Source organism: Heptranchias perlo, chromosome 8, assembly GCF_035084215.1.
Source record: "Heptranchias perlo isolate sHepPer1 chromosome 8, sHepPer1.hap1, whole genome shotgun sequence".
Taxonomy (NCBI): domain Eukaryota; kingdom Metazoa; phylum Chordata; class Chondrichthyes; order Hexanchiformes; family Hexanchidae; genus Heptranchias; species Heptranchias perlo.
This window is the reverse complement of record NC_090332.1, coordinates 42230671-42252628: the sequence shown is the minus strand read 5'-3', so window position 1 is coordinate 42252628 and position 21958 is coordinate 42230671. Positions and strand designations below refer to the sequence as shown.

The following is a 21958-nucleotide window of genomic DNA, read 5'->3' as shown; positions in this document are numbered from 1 at the left end:
GTTCAATATGAGTTTAAACAGGAAGTCTAGTCCTAGATTATTATATATAACATACAAAGCTTTGTCAATCCCCTCCCACAAAAAAATTGATAACGCTTATGTCAACTGAGATATCACTCCTGCAGCACCACACTGAAAAATTCACAAGGATTACAAGACATGTCACTTTACTGTGAAAAGACATTTCATAAAATAACCTTTTGATTTCTTTTTATTTTCAAACCATTAATACTGGAAGGAGCATTCCTTCTGTTCAAGTAAAGTACTTATTATACACTGCTATTCATTGCTCTGTAGGGCTGAATGCTGTTGCCAAAATAAATGCAAGTGAAAAATTCTGTACATGTGTATCAACACATGGAAATAAGCTTTTAGTCCAGAATTTTGTGTTCGATGCAGCTAATGGGCTATAATTTGCTTTAGCAGGGCATCTAATGGTGTCTGCTATTAGTTAGACTTGTTCTTGCACATTTAGGTTTTTATACTTTTTGCATGGCAAAAAATTTGAGCTGATAACAGTGCTGTGAGGGAGACAGATCATCTGGGACCTGAGTGAACAGGGCAAGCAACAGTGTATCTCCTTAACCAATCAGAATGAGGGATTGTGAAATTAACAGCACAAGGACTGAGATGGGCGAATTCAATGTCAAATCAGGTACAGAAAGAGAAATAAAGAGAGGGAAAGAAAGATTGGATTAAGAAAGAGAGAAAAAAGAGACAAAAAGGAAAAGTAGAAAAAAATTTAAAATGTTACATTTTTTAAATCTCCAACAATTAAAACCTGAAGGAATGAGACTCCACACTTGTAATAGTTAATTTTCAGTGCCAGAGAGATTGACTGGCAGTAATTAACACTTATCACATCATTAAAAAGGTACTTAGACTGAAATGGACAAGACTTAACTTACTGTGGCGACTTTAGTTCACATCTATCCACAAATACAGCAACTTCACGCTATTCAATGCATTTCAAGGGTGAGCCAGACAGTGAGATGCCATTTTTGCAAAGCTAATGGCGGAGCAGCGCAACTCAGCCAGCAACCTTTGGATATTTGAGTTTAACAGTGCATCTGCCCCTCGCCTGAAGTTGTTGTACCATTTGCACATAAATAACAGCGAGCGCCATTAGCCTCACTGTTACTTTGACAGCAAAATCTGGGCCTGTATCACTGTAAAAAATTTATAATTTTCCCTATTTTGCAATTGTGGTCTTGAAATGATAACTCCTAGGAACTGCTTGTCAAGCTACAAAAGCTCTAACTTTTCATCGAATTATTCGGGTGTGTTCACAACTGTTTAAAAACTGTCAAAATCCTGACTTACTTGGGTTACAAGAAATCCTTTTTAACTGCATTCTCACATTTAAATCCACATTTTTTTTGGTAAGGTAATAAGATCTGTTGCTGCAGGTGCTCAGTGCAGCTTTTCCTCCTATAGGCACGATATCCAATTAAAAGGTCTTCGAAACAGAATCCTTGCCAATTCCACCCACGCACATAACAGAGGGTTGTTGTTTTGTTGGTTGGCATATAACAAAATTTTCATGGGAAGTGAAGAATGAATGCCAAGTTTAACAGATGTTCAGAAACTCAAAAAATGTCAAATACCAATAAGTTACATGTGCTAAAATGTTACTATTACAGTAAACCATATTATCATAAAGAAAGTGTAATATTCCCTCATGTGAGCCATGCTATGGACTGTCAGAACACGTTATTTATTATAGGTATTGTTCATGTACTCATTGGCTGTTTTCAGTTGTTTGCTTAACAACATTACTCAAAAATAATTAATTGCAATCTTCCTTTCTCACTCCTGTGATATACTTCTGAATATTTTAATTATAATGAATTAATTATTGATAAGGGAAAAATAATTGTGGCAAACTTTTATTCTCTTATCAGGAGTTCACAGTGGCATATTAGTAAAAATGTTCCATTCACAATTCTGTATGCAATTTTGCTGGAAGATTTGCAGAAGTGCTAATTGTTTAAAACTGATTACTTTTAGCTTGAAGTGGTTTAAATTTCAGGGTGTTTTTTGTTGTTCATGAGGGTGAGGAATGGCGATCATGAGGAATGGAACATTTTCCTTGATTTGGCACTTACTGTTAATGCTGAATGGTCCTATGCCAAGTACAGATGGGGCAGACAAAGAATAAAGCTACAACAATGTACCATAACTGCATCCTCAAAAGGGTAGACCTACTGCATCGACATTCCATCGCCATGCAAGGGACTGGAAATTTTCCAAAATTATGACCAGATTTTGATTTTCTTTGCTTTCACATGGATCCCAGGTGAGTTGCAACTCAAGTCCAGAGGTGAAAGGCCAGTGCAGAATTCCCTTGGCATAAACATCAAGTTACGTCAAAACTACAGCACAGAAACAGGCCATTCGACCCAACTGGTCTATGCCGGCATTTATGCGCCACACAAGCCTCCTCCCTCCCTACTTCATCTAACCCTATCAGGATACCCTTCTCCCTCGTGCTTATCTAGCTTCCCCTTAAATGCATCTATGCTATTTGCCTCAACTATTCCTTGTGGTAGCGCATTCCACATTCTTACCACTCTTTGGGTAAAGAAATTTCTCCTGAATTCTCTCTTGGATTTATTAGTGATTATTTTATATTTATGACCTATAGTTTTAGACTCCCCACAAGTGGAAACATTTTCTCTATGTCTATCCTTTCAAACCCTATCATTATCTTAAATGCCTCTATCAGGACACCCCTCAGCCTTCTCTTTTCAGCCCCAGCCTATTCAACCTTTCCTGATAAGGATATCCTCTCAGTTCTGGTATCATCCTTGTGAATCTTTTTTGCACCTTCTCCAGTGCCTCTACATCCTTTCTAAAATATGAAGACCAGAAATGTGCGCAATACTCCAATTGTGGTTTAACCAAGGTTCTGTACAAGTTTAACATAGTTTCTTTGCTTTTCAAGACAAGTTCCTCTTCAGTTCCAGGAAAAATGAGCCAACTTAAAGGCCCCAAAATTATGATCAGGTCAGGGTGGAAACTTGGTGGTTCTTTAGAAGGGGGCTGGAAAATGGTTTGGACCCAGTTTCAGCGTGTTTTTCATTCTGCCATTTTCCGGTGGGAGGAGAGTGTATGGGTGGATCTTCTGCCTGCCCACTCTACATCAAGGGGTGTGTATGGGGAACTTCCCAGCTTACCCCAGGAATTACACCCTTCATGCCCTCTATAAGCCTCAGCAGAATTTAGACCATCTGAGAGCTGGTATGGGTCCAACTCATGCCTGCAAAAAGGTCCCAGACCTTCACGAGGGAAAGGTAATCGATCCCCTCTCTGTCGATCAATTACCTTCCCCAAGAGGCCCACTAATTCCACCAGGAGCAGCGGAACAGCAGTGGACACTTTTGTTTGGGGCCTTGCTGGGCCTCCTCTCCGCCATCAGGGTGGCATTGGAATCACACTGACATTCCTCCAGCAGATGCAAGCAGCCTGGCTCAGCCATGCAAATGACCCTGTCCCTGAGATTTGGGATGGAGTCCCAGGCCTGAGCTAGGGTAGGTGGGGGTTCCGCTCTGTTGTACTTACACCAGGGAATTTTAAACCCAAAATCTTGAAAGATTTTGCCCAGTCAACTATATCTCTAATAATTAATAATCACAGAAAAAATAAACAGTTAGGAAATTAAGTGGAATTAACTATTTAAAATAAAACATGAAAGATGTTCAATCATACACCCACATACTCCTCTCAATAACCTGAGCTGTAGCTGATTCAATGTGGAGTAACTGTTTCCAGTCATAGGACTATTTATTATTATTAAGGGGAAGGAAAGTTTAGCATCACAAATATTAGTATTAGAGTTTCAAAATGAAAACTTGTGTGCGCAGCATACAAAGTGGTTTTGGCAGGGAATAAAGGAACTCTCTGGAGGTCCCAATAATGGATGCTTTATTGATTGGTTCTTCTTCTGTTCCACCAAGAATGCACAAACATAAATTGTCCTTTAAAGTTCTTGCCTGTACACCTGACCCTGTAAATGTTCCTATGAAAATAAACCATAAATGTAATGAATTCTGCCCCATTTCAGAATTGAATAGTTGTCTTTACTCTGTGAAAAACAAATGTTTTCATTGCATACTTTTTTCCATAGTTGCATTTTAAACAGTCTCGAATAAAAACAGCAAATGCTGAAACTGCACATAAGATCAATCAGCTTCTAACAGAGAAAGACTGGTTAACATTTCAGGTGTAATCTTCCAACAGAAATGGACATTTCAGAATGTCAATGTTTGCAGGTTTTTTTTTAACATCATATAAACTATTAACTCTGAATTAATAATATACAGTAACAACAAATTGCATGAGTAGGCCGTTCGGCCCATTGAGCCTGTTGTGCCTTTCTGTTAGCGATGTCAGCACTTTATCTTATTAATGTCAATTCTCCACCTTTTCCCCATGGGTCGGATTTTTTTTTTATTCGTTCATGGGATGTGGGCGTCGCTGGCGAGGCTGGCATTTATTGCCCATCCCTAATTGCCTTTGAGAAGGTGGTGGTGAGCCGCCTTCTTGAACCACTGCAGTCCGTGTGGTGACGGTTCTCCCACAGTGCTGTTAGGAAGGGAGTTCCAGGATTTTGACCCAGCGACGATGAAGGAACGGCGATATATTTTCAAGTCGGGATGGTGTGTCCGATTGGGTGCCCTTGGCAAGGAGAGGCACTCACATGACGTTCCGAACAGAAAATCACAGCCCTATTTTGACTTTTGACTTCGATTTTTTTCAAAAAAAAGAAAAGGTATTGTTAAACTTAAAACAGATCAAAGTGAAACAACCCGTTAGTTTTACTGTTTGTTTAACAAATGATTATGCATTGTGCTTATTATTTTTAAGTTACAAAATGCTGTATGGGTGCCTGCTGGTTGCTCTTATTTTGCATAAAGTAAGAAACTCAACAAAATATCATATATACAATATACCTTTGAATATATAACAAACTGCCACATCAAATCCTCACAAAACATTAACAAAGAATCAGCAGCAAATCTTTTAAAAATGGGTCTTAAGCATGGGGGAGGGAAGTGATACCAAGAAATGGGAGCAGATACTCAAGAGTGTCAGTAATTTGAGCAATCAATTACACCCACGCACCATATTCCAATCCAGCCATTAAATATAGCTTGAACAGTGTTAACATCACTCCACACATTCTAATTCTATAGATTAAACAGAGCAGCAAATATAAATATAATGATACCTCCTATATTCACGACAGACACTGTAGATCCTTTACTAGACAGTAGATTCTTTATTTGTGCCACACAACGTCATATCAGGCCAGTTGTGTAGCGACTTGTTTTGGTTAGGTGCTCAGGCTCACCCACACAGTGAATTTTTGAACTAGAGCTTCAAAGTTTTCTGCCTAATTGTAGCTTTGTACTAAGAAAATATTATCGCAGACCTAGATTTTCTGGCCCCTTCTGAGGATTTTTAGGCGTATCTGGTGGAAAGTTGCTCAGGGACCCGCTCCACTGTGTCTCTGCCTCTGCCTTTGCACACCTCCCCCCCCCCACCCCCTCTTTTTGTGGACGGGTGTATGTTAAATCTACGCAAATGACTGAGATACCTCCTCTGATGTATTTCCCAGTATTTGTGCCATTTGAACGGTGAATGTATGAGCTGCCTGTTAGGCTCAGGTGTCCAGTTTTCTGATGTCAACAGAGGGGGTCACAGAAATTTTGTAACTAAGGCTTATGCAAGCATGGCCTTGCACTGACCAAAAAGGACAGCATTTTTTTTTAAATGTTACCATCTCACCAGATGCCTAGAGATTACTGCTGTTATTACTTGCTGTGGCAGACAGTGTAAATAACTCCAGGGACAGAGATTAGTCAAGGGCACACCTCCATGATGCCTTTCATGGACGTACCCCTGTCATGAGCAATCAGAAAATCCCAGCCACAATTTTCAAAGAGAAACTAAAAGCACCAATTTAGCCAATTTTGAGATTGGAGAGCCAATTAACATTAAGCAACTCTGTGCATTCCAATATTTCAAAAGCTTTATATCAGTAGCACCATCGTCACACTTAGTGCATGTTTTTATTATCATCTCCATATTTAATCTAATACATTGTTTTGTGTCATTTATTAAATACCTGACAGAATTTCTGATTCAAAATGAATTAGCCTTACTGATGCAGTATGAAGCAATATTAATACATTTCTCAGCATTTACTATGTCCAATATGTACAAGGAACCTATTTGCATTGTACTGCACTGTTCTTAATGGACACTTAGGAAAAGGTTGCAATTGAAGTATTTGCCAGTGAAAATAATGACCCAAAACTCGCGCTATTGTAATGACACATCCACATCACAGGACCTGTTTTACGGCACAAAAGTCCCAGGAAATTATGGCGTCAATGACTTACACCATTATTACGCCACGTCATAATTTCTTGTGACTTTTGTGCCACTCCACCATTATCCTCGCCAAAAAAGTATTTAAGGTAATTATTGTAGCATGACCCCCCCCACCAATTAAAATCAATGGTGATTGCAAATTTCTTGAATAAACATTTGTTTTCTTGTTACTGCCACTTAGACTGGAAAATAATGGCACTGGTGGCCTGACAACAGCGCAATTTATTGCTCCAAGTTCGGTGTGGAAAACAGAGAACCAAAATCAAATCAATTCGAATTATATTCTGCAGGGCTATGGGCAAAGAGCAAGGGAGTGGGACTAATTAGATAGTTCTTTCAAAGAGCCGGCAAAGACACGATGGGCCAAATGTCCTCCTTCTGTGCTATATGATTCTATGAAGAGTCTCACCTGAACTATGAGAAGAAGTGCAGAAGAACAATTATCATCAAAAGCACAATAACTTAAAATCCTGGTCAAAGCATAACATTATTATACCTTTATTAGGATTCAATTGTCATATATAATGGCTAGTGTAGTCCAGTAGTCATGCACATACTGCAATTGCATACATCCAGGCAGTCATGCAAATGCTCTCTACGTGTATTCTGAATACATTAATGATGTCCAGCCCTGCTTGAAATGTTCACACGGCTAATTTTGTCAATCATCCTTAAGATAAGTGTTGAAATAGAAATTCTTTTTATAGTTCCAAAATAAGTATGTTTAGTTTTAAGGTGCATTATGCATTTTGGTAGAAAAAGCAAGAAACCAGACAATAGGAGTTAAAATCCAGTTAGGGCCAGAAATCTCATGTGTTGCATTGACACTCATGGTTAACTTATTTTTACATCCAACTCTCTACACTTTGATCCACAAATCCTCCTTTTGGCTTCTTACTGGCACTGTTATTCATTCTGTGCTAACTCTGTGATGTTCATATACCCACTTTTAAACCCTGCTTTCTACATCTTTCCAGCATTTAAATCCTTCCAATAACTTACCCTAAATCAGTTAGAACTTTTTTATATAACTGGACATATGTCATTAATGTAAGCTTATATTTCATGGGAAGTAGAATGGAAATTATTTGGCATCGTAATCATTCCCATTGTAATAAGCATATGGTAACGGAATGTTTCCCCAGTCTATCTAATGAGGCCTTAATATGATCACAATTAGTGTAAGTATCCTGCAGTTAGTTTCTACAATAGATGCAATCCCCTTACAAACACCAATACAGGTTAATTAATACAATTTTATATCCTTCACCTTTTTTTTCATAAACAGGTCACTTGCACAGTAATTGTTTTATGTAGAAAAGATGCAGGCTTGGAGATGGTCTTACCCAAATGTGAGGGTATCTCCTGAGAAAGAAAGGAGAGGAATGTTCTTCAGCCCTGTGCATTGATCCCTTTTCTGTTTATCCATGAGCAAAATGCAGGATATAATTGGTTAGCATGTAAAATAATGCAATATTATGACCATAAAACATGGGCACAACTTTAGTAGACATTGTAAATCCATGTACCCATTAAAATCAAGATCCTGAAATCATTTGCAATAGATTTGCTATTAATTTATTTTAATAACAGGTTCAAATAGCAAATTTAGTCAAAATATGTACCTGAAAGATACAACTTTATTCTCCAGTTAAAATTCCAAGATCGGTCAATGTATTGCATGTGGGCACCTCGTTTTTGGTGTCACATCACTTCCTATCATCAACATGCTTCTGTTTAATGTTGTTACTGTTACTCTTAGGAATATTGACTTTTACATGACATTTAATGTGATGGGAAAGTATATGCTCTTCCATGTTCACAAATGCAATGATTTAAATAATAAGCATTTATAAGTGTTATTGTAAAAGGAAATTCTATTGACAGACATATTAGATATATACTGCACTTAAGAGGAATCTTCTATATACAATATACAAGAAATTATAATGTATTATTTCAAACTAATCTGTTACTTATAAATATGTTTCATTCCACCTACGTTGGACCATTTTTTTCTTTTTACTGGGTTCTCATTGTATTCCTTTGCTATTTTCTCTCTTAATACAAAAAGGTTGAGCTAGTGAAGCAGCTAAAATTTTATTACATTTACCAGTTTCATCTGCTGCTGAAACCCTCATCCATTAGCTCTCGACTCGACCATTCCAATGCTCTCCTGGCCAGCCTCCCATCTTCCACCCTCCATTAACTTGAGCTCATTCAAAATCCTGCTGCCTGTATCCTAACTCGCACCAAGTCCCATTCACCCATAACCCCTGTGCTCGCTGACCTACATTGGCTCCCAGTCCGGCAACGCCTCAATTTTAAAATTCTCAACCTTGTTTTTAAATCCCTCCATGGCCTTGCTGCTTCCTATCTCTGTATTCTCCTCCAGCCCTACAACCCTCTGAGAACTCTGTGCTCCTCCAATTCCGGCCTCTTGCGTATCCCCCGATTTTCATTGCTCCACCATTGCCGGCCGTGCCTTAAGCTGCCTAGGCCCTAAGCTCTGGAATTCTGTCCCTAAACCACTCCACCTCCCTACCTCTCTCTCCTCCTTTAAGAAGCTCCTTAAAACCTACCTCTTTGACCAAACTTTTTGTCACCTGTCCTAATATCTCCGTATGTGGCTTGGTGCCAAATTTTGTTTGAAAATCACTCCTGTGAAGCGCCTTGGGACATTTTACTACGTTAAAGGGTGCTATATAAATACAAGTTGCTGTTGTTGTTGTTGGCAACAAACATGCCACTTGCATTTTATGGATATTGCCAGGACAATCCTTGAGGCATAGCCAATTGGCCTCTTTCTCTTATGATCTAAGGGGAAGAACTAGAAATTCATTTTCTATCAGGCAATTAGGCAGAAGGGCAAGAGAGGCTGGAGAAAAACTGCGGTAGCTGGGTCTTTAACATGTTTACAGACACAAGGATCAAGAGGTAGATTTCCAAACTAATTAATAGAAACAGGTGAAATTTCACCTTTCAATTGGTCAACAGGATCGAACCAGAAATTAAATAATCAGGGGAGGAGGGGAAAGGATAAGTTATTCTCCAACTCGGAATTTGGTGCAATACTGCCAACTTTATTAGTGTGAAATCTCTTGAGAAGCAGACTGAGAATGAAATCTCATTGAATCAGAACTTCAGGGAACTACAGGCAAGAGCTGCTGAAGGTCTGTCTAAGTTTATAAGATGGTAAAAGTGGAAGTAATTTGCTGGAGCCGTGGGAAATTCGTAGTGAGCATCCTCTGAGTCTCCCAAAGTTTCCATGCCAGCCGGGAAAAGGATCAAAAGCTGTCTAACAGCTTCAAAAAGCCTCATGCAGCCGCAAAAAAGCTGATAACTCCAAAATGGTGTTTAATGTAAGCCTGTGATGTGTGAAATGAAGTAATTACACTGAAAGTGGGGCGGCACATATGCTTGAAACATAGGCATTGAAATTCCATGGGAGTTCTCTGGGTCTCCTGCCATAACTCTGGTAGGAGATCAGTGGAACCCAACAGAAATGATTGAAAGCAGCAATTTGCCCTGTCTTTTGGGGGTTCTCCCAGTCTTCCACCGGGGTCACAGCTGGAGATTGGAAAAACCCCTGCAGAATTTTAGGGATACCCAACATTTGGACTGGGAGAAAACAAGTGAAGTACATGAAATACTGAAGAGTAATATAAATATTGAAGGCACAAAATTGATAATCTGGTGGGGGGGGGGGTGGGTGGAGTCACGTCCCAGAATATTTTGACACCTTATTTGGTGCATTTTCCAGCTTTTTAGATTCTACAGTGAAGATAAGCACTGTTTTTTTAAATCTAGAAATGACAGACCAGTTGCTCAATTTTATTGAAAACTTCTTTCCATTTGCCATTTAGGAATTTATTGGCCCAGATTTTCCTGCAATGGCAAGATTGGCAACATACACTGCAAACCTCGCCATCTAGCATGTTAATCTCGCCGTTGCTGACTTTCTCCAAATTTTGCTGCTTTTCTGTCTTTACCAATACGGCGGGCAGCACACTTCCAGCGGGTAATGAATGCACCCCACCCGCCATATTGGATACTTAAACACCTGTTTTGCACCTGAAAAATGAGCACGGCACCAACAGATTTCTAGATCTCTGTCCCTGTAATCCCCTCCCCAGTTCACAGAGACACTCTCTCCCTCCAACACCCTTCGTTCACAGAAGCACCCCAGGTCACAGAGACACTCTCTCCCCTGCAACCCCACCAGTTCATGGCTAGCACTCATTTCCTTCTCCTCTCCCACTTCAAGTTGCCATTATCCTACCCATCACCCAATTCACTCTGGTGTGCTCCTCATCTCCCATCTACCAAGTGCTGTTCATAGGCTTCCCTCCTTCCCCTCTTCTTCCTTCTCTCCTTTCCTCTCCTAGGGATTTTTAGGGCCAGGGTTACTGCACTGTCATTCTCCATTAAGAATTAGTAAATGAACTCTTAATACATTCGTACGACATTCCTCTGTCCACTTTTTTAATGCAGATATAAATGGGCTAACCTCTCTGTTCAAATAATGGACAGAGGAAATGTCATATGGACACATTAAGGGATCATTTACTAATAATGCTAACACTAAGTAAATACTTCTTACCTCTGTGTAACATGTTAAATCTTATGGCAATTCAGTATGCCTGTTCTCCAGTCACCTGTTGAAAGGACAGCATTTGCATAAACTCTTATATAATAATCTTGTGTTATTGTTAGCTGCATTCTGTAGTAATGGTTGTTTGGTCAAGTTCAATTATCAACCAACCTATTTATTTTGTTTTATAAATTTAATTAAGTGGAGCAATGACCTTTAATTTCACACAGATGCACAAATCTTTTTTCTCCAATCCAGCAAAGCTGGGCGATGCTCACAGCGTTACCGGATGTTTTTGAAATTATATTGTATTACCAAGAGTGTAGTTTAAAACCCATTATATAAACAAAATTAGGCTCCAAGGACCATTAATGCTGGCTTCATAAGGAAGCCTGGAGGCCATTTATGCTGAGATTAATGGGAGCTCGCTGTATTTCAGTCACAACTTGCGTATGCAATTACATTTACAGGAGTCAAATTGGCCTAAAAAACAAGGTCACTGGAGTATGAGTCACACTTAGAATCATGGCTTTATTGCTAAATATTGTTCATTATGTTTGTTTAAACACCGAGTTGAAGACAGCAGACACATTTTGTACAATGTTATGCAACTGATCATAAACTGATCATTTCCAAGGACAGTAACTGGTTCTCAATTGTGCAGAATAATTCCACGTGCGGATGATGCAAAAATAGCTGCACCGTGCAGGACAGGACGATGTTACTAAATACATCTCTGCCCCCAACCACTGACATTCTATTCGAGGTCTGTGATTTCTCCAATGGTTATTGTAATACAATGCAACATCCTGATATAGTAAATTTTTCATGTTATTTCAGTGTTACAACTTATTGGAAATAAAAAAACTTCCGAAGTTTCAAAACATCTCAAGCATTTAATTAATTATGCAGTAAAATAGAATATCCCCCTTTTTCAGATTTCTATTGAATTGAGCAAAATCCACATCAGTTGGAGGGAAGAATCTATAGGTTCCAGACCTGCTCATCAAAGCAAACATGACTGTTTAAGGGGAAGCTGCTGACGGTGAGATTTCTTGGGATTGCCTGTGTTAAAGTAAAATTTAAACTGTTGGGTTAAACCGGCAAAGATGACCTTTGGCGACTAGTGTGTGCGTGACTGCGGTCGCTGCCCCGAGACCACACTGAGATGCGCCTTGCACGAACCATAATTAAAAGCTTAAGCATAACATATGATGATTAACAAGTTAGTGTATTGCTAAACAAAATGGACTCTGTGGAACAAAATGGACTCTGTGAAAAGACATTAAAAAGTGCTGACTTAGACAAAGACATTCCACAACGAACTGATAAAAACTACGGAACAGACAAAAAACAGACTGTCTTAAGTTGATAACAGTTGTTTTAATGTGATTGGAGGTCAATTGTTGCTGTCGGGGCCTAATTGACTAATGTGTAACTAACCAAGGCTGATGATGTACTAACTGCTGTAGTTGTCGACTCTTTGGAATGTATAAAAGAAGCTCAGTGACCATTTTAAAATTGAGAAGGTGACTGCGTGCACTGCGGAGTGCCAAGCACTTCTCCCAAAGCTTTGTTCAATAAACTGCATGTTGAATCTTTAAGTCTGACTCCGAGTGGTGATTTCCCACAACACCTGCAAGTATCTGAGAAATTCTTGCATCATTTCATTCAGAAAGACCACCTAGATTTTCCATTACTCATGGAGAGGCTTGTACTGAGGGGATTTAGGGAGCTAGGATCTTAAAGCTGCAAAGTGTGCTTCCCATGTTGGACGAAGGAGAGGAAGAGGAGCAACAGAAGACTGTAAGGGAAGCCAGAAAAATCAGGCAACACTAGAGCAGCCAGACCAACCCAGCACTACCCATCCTGTAGGATGTAAGTTTGCCTACTGGAAAGCAGGCGAACTTTCCAATTCTTTCTCTTGTGCTGAGTCTGAGGAGGCTACCTTTCAATCACGAAACTTTGGAAGAGCTCCATTCATTGTTGCAGCCAGATCTGCACCCATGATCCACAGCATGTAGAGCTTTGACTGTGGCAGAGAAAGTGACCACAGCTCTGAACTTTTATGCTACAGGCTTATTCCAGGGAGCCACAAGGGACTGATCTGCCATATCTGCCACATTGCTGTATATTCAAGTATAAGGAAAGTCACCGATGCCCTCTTTACCAGGGCTGCTCAGTTTATACACCACGGCAGTAGTCCCAGACAGATGACTGAGAGGGTAATAAATTTTTCAGAATTACCAGATTCCCCAGGGTTGTGAGGTTATTGATTGCACCCATGTGGCATTGTGTGCTTCAAATGAACCACAAATACTTTAATTCCCTAAAGGTACAGGTGATTTGTAATCACAGGCACAGCTTCTTGCATATGAATTTACAATCTGCTGGAAATTATCATGTGACTTTACCAATCCAGTATCCCGGCTCTATTTCAACAGCTGGGGCAGGGGGTAGTATGGCCCTTGGTTGACAAGATATATCCCCTGCTCCTATAGCCCATGATACCACTTCATAGGACCAAAAGTGCTTCAGGGGAGCACTACAGTGAAGCACACAGTAAGACAAGAATTAGAACTGAGCAAGTCACTGAGATTCATAAAGGAAGTTTCTGGTCCAGAACATAAAGCAGGTACAGGGGCAAATGCTACAAGACAGCTGAGATTCAAACTCATTCAGGACACCTTCACAGATACCTAGTCCATATTTTTTTGATGTCTCAGCCCATCAAAGATCAACGTCCTTTCACCAACCTGCATCCTTTCTCCTCATAACTTGCCATCACATCATAATCATGCGCCTCAGCATCATTCCAGTACCCGTTCACCATTGTTCTACAAGATAATCAAAAACCAAGCAGTCATTGCATCAACAATTCTAGTGAGTTATTACAACTATTTACAAAAACATTACTTGGTGGCTTCACTATGCACATCCCTTGTGACCAAGCAAACTTTTATTTGCCTGTTCTAATACTTCTTCTATGTGCCAGCTGAGGGCCTGGAGCTTGAGATATACTCAGCTGTTCCAAGTTCTATGAATTCCTGCTCCTCCTCTCAAGGCGGCCAAGTCCTTGGATGGATGGGAAGATGGGCTGACTCTTTGTTATGGGATCCTTGGCATCCTGGTCCTCCAAAGTTGAAGGCTTCTGCAGGGAGTTGATGAAGAGCTCCTTTGTGCTGCCACCATGAGGGAATGCAGCCTTGCCATCATGTACACCAGCTACTCCACTGGCACTGGGAACAGGATTCCTGTTACCAGTGATCAGTGAGAGAACTGATCTTGTGGAAGCAGAAAGATCCTTAAATCCCTGAAAGGGAACCAACCAAATACCCTGTAGTCCATCTGAGATACTACCCTGTATATGTGACAATCTGGTTGATTTGCACCTCTCCATAAGGTTCCCCAAGACCTGCAGTCCCTCATTCAGTGCCTCCCCATTGAATTGACTGACTTGCCTGGATTTCTCAAGAAGCAGGGGGAGGTTTGCCACTTTTTCCATGATGCGCTGCAGTATTTTGAAACCATGGTGCACAGCAAGGCAGTGGATTCCACCGCTACCCCAGCTATCTGCCACACATCTTGGGAGAGGACCTCCATATGTGTTTGATGTTCTGGTAATAATTTATCGTTACATTTGTTTTAGAAACATTTATTTATTTTCCCACTTTCCCATCTCCCTAGCCATGCACCATACCACATTTGAAAGGGCAGTGCTTGCAGGACTAGAAGCACAGGAAACACAACAAAGGATAACTTTATTCCCTCCTCCACCTTATGGGGAATCACCTGACTTCTGCTTAGTGCTTCCACAGACTGGAACAGCCGAGATCAGGAACTTATTGCATAAGAAATTGTGGGAGATTACACTTTACCAGGTGGCTGAAATCTCCTCCCAACAGCAGTGTTCCGGCAGGTAGGGACTTTCACACGTGCCTCTGACACCCCCACATCCTTGACCCAATTTCCTGGATTGGGTTCATCACTCATGCATGGCGGGCTCTCAGCGGGTTTCCAGCTGGAAAGAGGGAGCCTACCAGTGCCTGGCTGCAAAATCCTGGAGGTGCTGCTGCAGCACTAGCAAAGGCAGCCGTGGATTTAAAGGGGCTAAAGAGCCCCAAAGATCAGGGAATCAGCAGCCTTGCTTGCCTTAGCAGAGACCAAGACCTCCAAATTGGAGGGAGAGGAGCTGTTTCAAGACCCTGTCCCTCCACTTCATCACCATTAAAACCACTTCCTGAGACCTACCACCACTTTCCACACGATGGACCCGGGAAGCAGTGGTAACACAGGAGTATGCTAGGAAAATCTGCTGGGGACCTGGCCCCACCCTCCTGTCACTATTTGTATTTGAGGTCAGGGTGATGAGGCCTGATTTTCCTCCCTTTTTGAATTTCAGGTGGGAAAGAGCAGAAAAATCCAGCCCAAGGGTTTGGAGTCCCAATGAGCTACGGCCCCTTTTTTAGACTATTTTTAGAAATTTGGTTGGTCAGCAAATCTCCTGACTTTTATTAAAATAGCAAATAAATCAGCCACTCCCATTGAATTCAGAGAACCAATAGTTAGAGTGCAAAACTTTCAACTTCAGCTTCATGCAAATAGTTCCAGTGAGTGAATTAGATACTGAGATTTCTTTCAAAGAAAGATGAAGAAAGTAAGAAAGCAATAGTTGGCTTTGGTGAGAAGACAAAGACAAATGCCAGGGTGGGATGGAAAGAAACCACACTCCCCTCACATACTCAAGCTCAGCATTAAGCTTGTTATTAGATATCAAGTGAAGTTTGAAAATAATTGGCCAAGACTCAGCACTGAAAACAAGCACAAGCTGGATTTCAATTACAAATGTGACAACCCCAGGTAGAAATTACGTAACAAATACAGCAGCAACAGTATGCCCAGGCAGAGATTATAGGAAATACAAGCTTAGACGGAGGCCCCTTGGTGAGTACAAGCTCAGACAGAGATCCTGCAGCAAATGTAAACCCGTACAGAGACCTTGCAATAAGTACAAGCCCAGGCAGAGACTCCACAGAAAATACAACCAGATCAAGCTGAGACACAGCAAATAAGACCAGCCAGGCTGAGACACAGCAAATAATTCCTGTCCAGGCAAAAGTACAACAGTAGACCCAACAGCTTCCAACGGCAATTGCAATTAAGTCAGGGTATGGTTGTGTAATGGTTATGGTACTGGACTAGCAGCCTAGAGGCCATGAATTCAAATCTCATCATGGCGAGGTATGAAATTGAATTCAATAAATCTGGTAATTTGTGGGCTAGCACCAGGAAACGTGGCCATAAAAGCAGCCAAATATTCATACAAAACCAACTGGTTGACTAATGTCCTTCAGGGAAGGAAACCTGCCATCCCTACTCACCCTGGTCTACATGCAACTCAAGTCTCACAGTATGTGATTGACTATTAATACTCTCTGAAGTGGCTGAACAAGCCACTCAGTTGTAAAAAATCACTACAGACACAAACACAACAGAGGTATTGATGGACCTATCAACCCAAGGCAAGACTCAGGTAATCCAATCCCAGTCGACTCTGCAAAGTTCTCTTGATTAACATCTGGGGACTTGGGTACAACCTGGGAAAGCTCCACGGACTGGTCTAGATGTACTTACAGAGTAATATCTATCATCCTACATCACCATCTTGGGTACATATTCTCCTACAGGTAGGATAAACCCACCAGATTCAAGGCTGAGATCAATACATTTTTGGACTCTAAGGGAATCAAGGGATATGGGGATCAGGCGGGAAAGTGGAGTCGAGGTCAAAGATCAGTCATGATTTTATTGAATGGCAGAGCAAGCTCAAGGGGCCGTATGGCCTACTCCTGCTCCTATTTCTTATGTTCTTAAGTTCTTAGAGGCAGGGCACCATATTATACAGTTAGGTGGGCTTGGTCCTGAGACTCTTCAACATTGACTTTAGACTCCATGAAATCTCATGGCTTCAGGTAAAACAAGATCAAGGAAACATCCTGAAACTTACCACTGATTACCACCAATAACCCCCCCCCCCCAGCTGATGAATCAGTACTTCTCCATGATGAACATACGAGGATGGGAATTTAAAATTTGAGGCACTGGGGACCGGGAGCCAACGTAGGTCTGCGAGTACAGCGGTCATAGGAATTTGATGCAGGAAAGGACACAGGACGCAGAGTTTTGAATGAGCTAAAGCTTATGGATGGTGGAGGATGGGAGGCCAGCCAGGCGAGCACTAGAATAGTGGAATCTGGGGGTGACAAAGTCATGGATGAGGGTTCCAGCTGCAGATGTGCTGAGGCAGGGGAAGAGATGGGTGATGTTACAGAGATGGTTATTTAGTGGTTTTTGTGATGGAGAGAATATGGGGTCGGAAGCCCAGCTCGGGGTCAAATAGTACACCGAGGTTTCAAACAGTCTGGTTCAACCTGTGACAGTGGCCGAGGAGGGGGCTGGAATTGGTGGCGAGGGGATGGAGTTTGTGGCAGGGATTAAGATGATGGCTTCGGTATTCAAAATGTTTAACTAGAAGAAATTGTTTTAACCTACTCCTCCATGGTTTGCTGCATCAGTTGACGAAGTGGAAGTCAGAGCTCGGAGTTGGAATCAAGCAATGAGTGGTAAGTATAGAATAAAGTTAGAATAAATTTGAATATAATTTAGAGTGACTAAGAAGGGTAATTGAAAAGTGTGACAACTGTGTTGCCCTTAGAGGAAATGCATGAATACACAAGATTTTTTATGTATTACTAGTGAATCTGCTGCTTACTGTAAATGACAATATGTGCTGTTTTATAAGGAAAGGAACATTAGACAATGTTAAATAGAATGTCGGTGTGTGTTACTTTAAGTTCTGGATTCTTGAAATGAATGCCGGGTTCCGTTACAGGTCAGCTGTGGTTCAGAACCTTGGGTTTGTTGATTGACAGGTCAGTTAACAAGTTGGAGAAGGTAGAACTAGGAATTTCTTGGAGAGGGAGCTGAAACATACTGCATTTTAAGATTGCTTTGCATCTGTAAGAAGGAGAGTAGAGTGCAGGAGGTAGAGAGTGTAAACTATATTAATTGTAAGAATCATTGCTTATAGCTGTTCAATTTTTTCTAGTTTTGTTTTAACTTATGTGTCCATGGCTACTGTAGCTCTTGACAAAGTGAAAGTCAGGGCTGGGAGTCAATTATGTGTTAGAATCAGCTAATCAGAGGTAAGTAAAAGAAATGTAGGTAGATTAGAATCAATGGGTTTGACTCGGAGTTTTGAGCAGCTGCCTGTCCCAGTGGCTAAGAGGCAGCTGCGTTTTTGAGGCCCCAGCCTCATTTACATCAGGCCAGCAAACTGCTTGGTGCCAAAAGTGCTTCCCGATACAGCTTACCACATTAAAGCTGGCAAATATTGGGATTCCTGCTCCTCCTGGCTCCATAAAAATGATTTCAAATTACCTTTGGTAGGCCCCTTTCAATATAGCTGCAGGCCGCTCGTCGGGGTCAACAGGCCGCTAAGGCTACTGGCCCCATTTTTACCACCTTGCTGCCCTATTAAAGCCCATTTTCTCAAGTGAAAATCAGCCCTCATATGAGTAAATTGTAATAAATTTGACTATAATTCAAAGTGGCAGAGAAGGCTGACTGAAAAATGTGACAGAAATAAGTGTTATATCTGCAGGAAGTGCAGAGTAATGTGAATTACACTTGCATATTGTTAAACGAACACTAGGTGGCCTCTGTTGGGGGTAAACACATTGTAGCAATTACACTCCAACTTCTGCTTGTCTTCTGTTATTCTTTGACAGAAGATTTTAAAGGATTTGGGAATAAAACAGCAGTAAGTTATTATCACAGCAATTAGAATGGTTAATCACACATAACACACGGACAGCACAGGGCTTTTAATATATTATAAATATGTGGAAGGATAATAAGTGTTTCAACAAATTCCAGATATTTGTGGGAACTGATCACCCTTAGGGTAATTATGTGTGAAAAATGGAAACCAATCAGCTGTAACGTTAAGTACACACTCCAACTGACTAATAACCTAAAAGGTCTTTTACTCCACCAGAACATTTAAAAATACAACCAATAAACTTTTTCTACATCTCTGATGTTTTAGTCAACTCTGTGCAGATATTAATGAAAACACGCTGAGGTGAACAGATTATCAAAACCGTGGACTTCTTTAGCAAAGCTTAGCTTGGCCCTTTCTGACAGCAATGTGTGTGGCCGTTGACCAGGTTTAGTATCGAAGGAAGGAAGGAAGGCGGCTGAAAGAAAAAGAAAGAAAGGCATAGATTGGAAACTTATCACAGGTCCATCCGTCACATCGCCATCACACAGGTTACGTTCAGTACAGCAAGCTGCATATCATTTATTGGGTGTTCATCCGAGCTTAAGTTTCATCTGAGCCTGCAGTATCACTTTGGCCTGTTATATGTCAATAAAAAGGAAAAATGGAAAAAAAGAGCAAAAATCCCTGGTGAGGAAATGTAAGGGAAGGAAAACTTTAGCAAACAAAGTTACTCTTGCCAAATTTCATTAACTAATGCATGCTTGTTGCAGTTCTACTACCTCCACTGTTTCACTTCCTGCAGTGGCTTGCTGTTAAGTTATAATAACACTGAAAAGTAAACATAAGAGGAAATAATATAAGGGCACTGATGTGTTAAGTCAGCAAAGAAAAAAAACACACTCAGGCACCAGCTTTCCAAAATAAAGGCAGATCTGAACTGTAAATTATTGAGACAGAAGAACATTGTTAGTTTTTGCGAATGTTTCTCATTGTATACTTTTGCTGAACAATGTTCTGTAAAATGTAACTGAATCATTGAATCTTACAGCACAGAATGCAGCAAATGGAAACAAATTAAATAATTGCCTTTTTAAATAAATGCAGGTGAATTACAGCTGTGGAATATTATACTTTACACATGTATATTAGATAATTGGCATGCTTTTTAAACGCAGTTTATACAAAGTGTTTGCCAATTATTTTTACTGGACTGCGAGACGCATTAAAAGAAAAGCTGAGTTGCCAACTTACCAGACATCTGGAACTCCTGAGTTGAAATTTTTCCTTCCAGGACTAACTTCAAGACTCTTTGGGCTGCATTCTACTCCAATTGGCGAGCTGGCAGTGGAGAGGGACTACTGTCTGCCCATGTGACTCTGCCGCTCACCCACCGAACTTTCCTCACATAGCTCTCACTTGCTATGTAGGGCAGGCTTAGAGTGGTAATACTGCTCCTGATAGGGTTACCACTGCTGGCAGGGAGGGAAATTCTGTGCTGATGCAGCATTTAAAAGGCTGTAGCCAATTAAAGGGGGCATCACTCTTTCAGCGATAGAGAGTGCAAGCTGTCTGAAACACAAAAAGTTAGTATGTAGGTACAACAAGCAATTAGGAAAGCAAATGGCATGTTGGCCTTTATTGCAAGGGGGTTGGAGTACAAGAGTAAGGAACTCTTACTACAGTTGTACAGGGCTTTGGTGAGACCTCACCTGGAATACTGTGTACAGTTTTGGTCTCCTTATCTAAAGAAGGATATACTTGCCTTAGAGGCGGTGCAAAGAAGGTTCACTAGATTAATTCCTGGGATGAGAGGCTGTCCTATGAAGAGAGGTTGAATAGAATGGGCCTATACTCTCTGGAGTTTAGAAGAATGAGAGGTGATCTCATTGAAACATATAAGCTTATGAGGGGGCTTGACAGGGTAGATGCTGAGAGATTGTTTCCCCAGAGAGTCTAGAACTAGGGAGCATAATCGCAGGATACGGGGTTGGCCATTCAAGACTGAGATGAGGAGGAATTTCTTCATGCAGAGAGTTGTGAATCTTTGGAATTCTCTACCCCAGAGGGCTGTGGATACTGAGTCATTGAATATATTCAAGGCTGAGATTGATAGATTTTTGGATTCTAGGGGAATCAAGGGATATGAAGATCGGGCAGGAAAGTGGAGTTGAGGTCAAAGATCAGCCATGATCTGATTGAATGGCAGAGTAGGCTCGAGGGGCCATATGGCCTACTCCTGCACCTATTTCTTTTGCTCTTAAGAGCAGGGGCCTCGAGGGGTGCAGTCAGCAGGCTCCCAAATTCTCCGATGTATCTGGAGGTATTACTGGTTGAAGTCAAGTCAAGAAGAGATTGACCATTGGGCATGAGGGAAGGTAACCCCTTAAGAGGATGATCAGATTGTATGGAAGATGGTTGCAGAAGCTGACAGTACAACCTCAAGGACTCCAAGAGCTGTCATACAGTGCAGGAAGAGGTTCAATAGCCTCTCAAGAGTGGCCAAGGTAAGTCAAAGCACTGTTGCCAATCCACATCCTATACTACTGATACAGCCTTCAGTCACCTCCTCGCCTCTCATATTTTTGTCTATCTGCACTTGGGTGTCAGGGAAACTCACTATGCAAAAACAAGCTTCCACAAGCACTCAAGCACCACGGAGGGTGGAGAAACGACCACCCTTGGCTGAGGAGCCAAGGGCTCAGATCTCCAATCTTCAAAAGAGCTATGTCATGTGCAGGCAGTGGAGATGGTTTCCATGCATGTGGTTGAGATGATAGAGAAGTGGGCTGAGTCTACTGCCCACATCTCCAAAAACATTGCAGAGAGTTTCCCATGACATATAGAACATCCTGGAGAGAGTGACCATCTAAGAGATTTCTACAGCAGCAAGGTGCCAGGAGCTCACACTAAGGACAACGAAGGCTTCTGGAGTGGCAACGACAAGTGCTTCAGTAGATGTTTTGGACAGGACACCTTTGCAAGGCTTCCAAGACCTCAATGGAACTATTTGGTCCATAATGACACCAACAATGAATCCAATTCCCTGACTATTGAGCTGCAATAGTGATCACAGGTGTTCCTGTCTCTCGAAAGATTGGCAATGTGCCTTTTTTTATTAAGGCTCACTCCAATGCTTGCACATAAGGGAGCTTCAGACATGGACCAGCAACTCTGGA

At 41.1% G+C, this 21958-nt stretch overlaps 1 long non-coding RNA gene across 1 annotated transcript; it reads right to left on the bottom strand.

Moving 5' to 3' along the window:
• Nucleotides 1–4034: 4034 nt before the first annotated feature.
• On the bottom strand, nt 4035–20139 carry LOC137324200 (uncharacterized). Its single transcript, XR_010963549.1, has 3 exons — nt 20034–20139; nt 13753–13833; nt 4035–4746 (listed from the first exon to the last, which is right to left on the bottom strand). It is a non-coding gene; the product is annotated as an uncharacterized lncRNA (long non-coding RNA).
• Nucleotides 20140–21958: the final 1819 nt, after the last annotated feature.